Here is a 6,363-nt window from a genome sequence, read left to right as displayed (position 1 = left end):
ACCTACTAGAGCTAATGCTTTGAAAGGAGATGTTAATGTATAGCCATTGTTGATTACCCATCGGGCTCCATTCAAATTGTGTTGGAAATAATTGAATCTTTGGTTAAAATTACTTTCCCTCTACAATATCTCAATGCTTGAATCATCACCCTCCTGTTAAAAAGGGATAATGAGTTCACTTGGAATCAATTTTCCTCCTCCCCAGTATAATTTCAGGAACTCTAACAAACAACCACAATTAGACAACTGGGGAGAAAAGCAGCTGTGAGTTACCACGTTTGCATTCCAGCTTCCAGAGCTCTCTCTCTTCCTCCAGTCACCCTATTTCACTAATTCACTTGATGAGCAGTGAGCACTCTAAAAATCACTTCCTCCATCAATCACAGCTCTGAAGCTTCATGCACCTGGCTATCAACATCCCTGATGCACTCCCCTGAGCAGATGCCCCGTGGCAGAAAAGTGACATGATTGGTGCTAGGACAATGCATGACTTACAGGAAGTCATAGGCCTTTGAGACAGTACTGCCAGCCTTTTCCTTGATCAACCACTGATAGCTGGAAAATTTGCTGCTTTTATTTTTCTCCCACTAAATCAAGGCCAGTCACATCCCAGGTTTGTTGAATCTCCTTCTTGACATTTGTATTTCTGTGAAGGTAATCTGATTGACAAATAGCTCTTTCAGATTGTTTGTTATACTTTTTCATGTCACCATTCTTCAATATATTGGCATTTTGAAAAGCAAAATGATTTACCTTCAAGAATTTTGCCAGTAGTGTGGGTAATGTGGAAAACTACATAGTGTAGTCAATCCTTTCCTTTGGCAAAGCAAATGTGTCTGAACACAAATAGAACAAACGTCTTTTTGAACAACATTTTTTTTTATTTTATCTGATAGCACAAGTTTTTCATAAAACAATCAATTTAGTTGGTATTTATTAATGGTCCCACAAGTCTGGAACTCTCTTCCTCCAAATCATTTATCTCTAAAAATCCCTCTTTCCCTTCAAGACCAAGTCAATATTACTTCTCGGAGGAGGCCATTTTCAGTGCCCACAGATGTTGGTTCCTTCCATAAGGTTACCTGGCATATATACTGTATGTTATCTTACATTGTGGATTCATGTAGATTTTGTCTCTAGAATAATCTCATTGAGGGCCTGGGCAGTTTTAGCTTTTTCTTTGTATTCTCAGTATTTAGTACAATGTCTGTCACCACCTCAGAGTTGTTTTAATTAGCACTTTTCTAATCAATTGTGATTTAGAGCATTTTTCATATGACTATTGGTAGCGTTAATTCCTTCATCTGAAAACTGCCTGCTTATATCTTTGACCATTTATCAATTGGGGAATGACTTATATGCTTATAAATTTGATTCAGTTCTCTATATATTTGAGAAATGAGGCCTTTATCAGAAACACTTGAAAAAATTGTTTTCCATCTTTCTGCTTTCCTTCTAATCTTGATTGTGTTAGTTTTGTTTCTGCAAAAAAAAAGCCTTTTTAATTTAATGTTATTAAAAAAATCCACTTTGCAGTTCATGTTATCTGTCTCTTGTTCGATTAAAAATTCTTGCCTTCTCTATAGATTTCACAGGTAAATTATTCCTTTCTCTCCTAATCTGCTTATGACATCACTCTTTATTACTAAATCATGTGTCCATTTTGAACTTGTCTTATAGGTATATGGTGTGACATGTTGGTCTGTGACTCATTTCTGCTGTATTATTTTCCAGTTTTCCCAGCAGTTTTTGTCAAATACTGAGTTTTTATCCCAGAAGCTGCAGTCCTCTGGTTTATCAAACAGATTACTATAGTATTTTTACTATCATATCTCGTGCACCTTATCTATTAAACTAATCCACCACTCTGTTTCTTAGACAGTACCAAGTTTTAATAATTGGTGCTTTATAATATGTTTTGAGATCTAGTATTGTTAGACCACATTCCTTTGCATTTTTTTTTCATTAATTCCCTGATATTCTTGACATTTTCTTCTTCCAGATGAATTTTGTTATTATTTTTCTAGCTCTGTGAAATGATTTTTTGGTAGTTTGATTGTTATGGCACTGAATAAGTAAATTAATTTTGGTAGGATTTTCATTGTTATTATATTAGCTTGCCTATCCAGGAGTAGTTGATATTTTTCTAGTTGCTCAGATCTGACTTTATCTGTTTGAAAAGTGTTTTGTAATTGTGTTTATATAGTTCTTGGGTTTGTCTTTGCTGGTAGACTCCCAAATATTTTATATTCTCTACAGTCATTTTAAAAGGAATTTCTCTTTCTATCTCTCCTTGCTGAGCTTAGTGGTAATATATAGAAATGGCAATGATTTATGTCATTTATTTTATATCCCGCAATTTTTCTAAAGTTGTGAATTATTTCAAGTAGTTTTTTAGTTGATTCACTAGGATTCTTTCAGTATACGATTACATCATTGTCAAAGAGTGATAGTTTTGTTTCTTCATTGCCAGTTTTAATTTCTTCAATTTTTCTTTCTTCTCTTATTGCTATAACGAACATTTTAGTACATTATTGAATAACAGTGGTGATAATGGGCATCCTTGTATCACCCCCTGATCTTATTTTGAAGGCTTCTAGCTTATCCCCATTACAGATAATACTTGCTGATGATTTTAGATAGATGGATACTACTTATCCTTTTAAGGAAAGTTCCATTTATTTCTGTACTTTCTAGTGTTTTTAATGGGTATGGGTGCTGTATTTTGTCAAAAGCTTTTTCTATATCTATTGAGATGATCATATGATTTCTGTTATTTTGTTATTGATCTGGTCAATTATGCTAATAGTTTTTATAATTCTGAACCAGCCCTGCATTCCTGGTATAAATCCCACCTGATCATAGTGTATTTTCTTTGTGATAAGTTGCTATAATATCTTTGCTAATATTTTATTTTTTAAAAATTGCATCAATATTTATTAAGGAAATAGGTCGATGGTTTTATTTTCTCTGTTTTGACTCTTTCTGATTTAGTTATCATCGTAAAAGAAATTTGGTAGAACTACTTCTTTGCCTATTTTCCCATATAGTTTATATAATGGCTGAAATTAATTATTCTTTAAATATTAGGTAGAATTCTCTTCTAAATCCATCTAGTCCTGGAGATTTTTTCTTAGGGAGTTCATTGATAGCTTCTTGACTTTGTTTTTTCTTAAATATTCTATTTCTCTTCTGGGCAGTTTATATTCTGTAAATATTCTTCCATTTCACTTAGATTGTCAGATTTATTGGCATGTAGTTGGGCAAAATAGCTCCTAATTATGGTTTTCCTCTTCTTTGTTGGTGCTTTAGTTTTTGTCTTTCTTTTTTGAAATCAAATTAACCAAATGATCATCTATTTTTATTTTTTATAAAAACTGCTCTTAGTTTTATTTGTAAGTTCAATAGTTTTCTTTCAATTTTATTAATCTCTCCTTTGATTTTCAGAATTTCTAATTTGGTATTTAATTTGGAATTTTTAATTTGTTCTTTTTCAAGATTTTTAGGTTGCATGCCCAATTCATTGATCTGCTATTTCTTTATTTTATTCATATAAGTACTTGGCTATATAAAATTTCCCTGAGGTGCTGCTTTGGCTGCATCACACACGTTTTGGTATTTTGTCTCAGTATTGTCATTCTTTTTGATGAAATTACTGATTGTTTCTAAAATGTTTTTTGACCCACTCATTGTTTTGGAATAGATTATTTAACTTCCAATTAAGTTTTAATCTACCTTTCCATGGGCCTTTAGTACATGTAATTTTTATTGCATCACGATCGCAAAAGGATGCATTTTATCTTTCTGCATTTGATTTTGAACTTTTTATGCCTTAACAGACGGTCAATATTTGTTGTACGTTCCAAGCACCACTGAGAAAAAGGTATATCTCTTGCTATCCCCATTCAGTTTTCTCCAGAGGTCCATCATATCTAACTTTTCTAAAATTCTATTCACCTCCTTAACTTCTTTCTTGTTTATTTTGTGGTTAGATTTATCTAGTTCTGAGAGGGAGAAGTTGAGGTATGCTGTCTATTTCTTCCTGTAATTCACTTAACTTCTTTAAGAACGGTGCATATATGTTTAGTATTGATACTACTTCATTGTCTATGGTACCTTTTAGCAAGATGTAGTTTCCTTCCTTGTTTCTTTTAATTAGATTTTTTATTTTTTATTTTTATTTTTTTGCTTTTGATTTGTCTCATGTCTGGTATACTACTTTTATTTTTTACTCTTTTTTTTAACTTCAGCTGAAGCATAATGCATTCTGCTTCAGCCTTTTGCTTTTACTCTGTGTCTTTGCTTCTAATGTGTTTCTTGTACACAACATATTGTGGGATTCTGCTTTAATCCACTCTTCTATCCACTTCTGTTTTATGAGTGTTTATCCTATTCACATTCACAGTCATGATTACTGTGTATTTCCTTCCCTCCATCCTATTTTCCCCCATTTATACTTTTCTCTCTACTTTCACCCTATCCCTCTTTACCAGTTTTTTTTTGCTTCCCATCCCCACTTCCCCCAATTTGCCCTCCCTTCTATCAGTGCCTCCTCCCTTTTCTTTCCTCTTTCCCCTCCTACTTCTGCCCTCCCTTCTCCCCTCTCTTCTATAAGCCCTGACTCCCCTTCCTTTCCTTTTTACCTTCCTACTTCCCAATAGGGTAAGACAGATTTCTGTACTCAATTGAGTATGTATGTTATTCCCTCTATGAGCCAAATTCAATGAGAGTAAGGTTTAACCAATGTTCACCCCTCCTTTCTTTCACTCTATTGTACTATTTCTTTCATATCTCATAATGTAATATAATTTACCTCATTCTGCCTCACCTTTTCCTCTTCTCTGAGTGCAATCTTTTTTTTTAAACACTTTTTTTTTTAATAATCAGCACATCAGAGCCAACTTATACCCACAGCCTGTCTAAGTATACTCCTAAACTGCCCTAATAGAGATGCAGTTCTTAAAAGTTACAAGTATCCTTGGCTCGGAGAACGTCACGGCATCCCCGCGTCCTCTCCTGCCCCGGGTGCGGGGATCGTCTTCCCCGCGGGCACTATGCCCCAGAGTGGGCCATGCTGAGGCTCTGGGTCGCTGTCCCCAGGGTTGTCGTGGGTGCCTTTGGCTTCTGTGGCCCGCACTGCCCGCATGTTCTACGTCCTGAAGAGGGGCCGCAAGACCAGCGTGTTCCCCACTTGCATTGAATATCAAGCACAAGTGAAACGATTTCCTGCTATCAGGTTCAAGAAGTTTGCTACCGAGGGTGATGCTTGGGCCTTTGTCCAAAACACTGCAAGCCCTGATCGTTCAACAGAGCAGAAAAAGAAAAGTAACACAGAAGACCCCGAAGTGAAGCCACATAAGGGACCCTGTGAGTCATCAGATGAAGAGGAAGAGCCTTGCTCAAAACTTAAAAAGAAAATACAGACTCAGTACTTTCACTTAGTAAAGATAACATTTTCTTACATGGCAGATGCATCTGTGGTTATACAGATGGCTGCGGCTCCAGTAATGGGAGGCGGAAAGCTCCAGCAGACATTGGTGTTTACTGGGGGCCAGACCATCCCCTAAATGCAAGTGATAGACATCCTGGGTGACAGACAAACCGAAGAGCAGAAATACATGCTTCCTGTAAAGCAATTGAACAAGTCAGGAATCAAAACATCAGTAAGCTAGCTCTCTACACAGTATGTTTACTATAAATAGTATAACAAGTTGGGTTAAAGACTGGAAGAAAAATGGCTAGAAAACAAGCACAGGAAAAGATGTCATTAACAAGCAAGACTTTGTTAAGCTTGATACACTTATTCAAGGCATAGACATTAAATAGGTTCATGTTCCTGGTCATTCAGGGTTTGCAGGCAATGACGAAGCTGGTAGATTAGCAAGAGAAGGAGCTTAGCAAGAAAAGGAGCTAAAAAATCTCAAGAATCAACATAGCATAATTTTTAAAATCTAGTTAAAAAGCAAACCAAGTGCTCTTTAGTCATTATTTGTGTGAAAATTTGTCCACAAGACATGAAGTATTGCACGTGGACTTGGGAATGTTCTTGTTTGATCAGAAAAGCTGTGTAGTTTTCTGTTGAAGTATGGTTCCGTATATTAAACTACCCTTTGCTTAAAAAAATTACAAGTATCATATTCTCATGTAGGGATGTAAACAGTTTAACCTTATTGAATACTATGGCTTTTTGTTTTGTTTTGTTTTTCCTGTTTTCCTTTTTATGATTCCTTTGAGTTTTCTACTTGAAACTCAGATTTTCTATTCAGCTGTGGTCTTTTCATCAGGAATGCTTGAAGAATAAATATCTGAAAGAGGTGTAAGTCTTACCTTTAACATTTACTATGGGGATAGCTAGGTGGTACA

At 35.3% G+C, this 6,363-nt stretch overlaps 1 pseudogene; it reads left to right on the top strand.

The window, feature by feature from the left end:
* The first annotated feature begins 5,117 nt into the window (after positions 1 to 5,117).
* Positions 5,118 to 5,826, top strand: LOC110200966 (ribonuclease H1 pseudogene; annotated as a pseudogene).
* Positions 5,827 to 6,363: the final 537 nt, after the last annotated feature.

The sequence above is a fragment of the Phascolarctos cinereus genome, unplaced genomic scaffold (assembly GCF_003287225.1).
Source record: "Phascolarctos cinereus isolate Bilbo 61053 unplaced genomic scaffold, phaCin_HiC Scaffold_9;HRSCAF=440, whole genome shotgun sequence".
Lineage (NCBI taxonomy): Eukaryota > Metazoa > Chordata > Mammalia > Diprotodontia > Phascolarctidae > Phascolarctos > Phascolarctos cinereus.
Note: the sequence above shows the minus strand (reverse complement) of the source record. Positions and strands in the feature narration are given on the sequence as shown.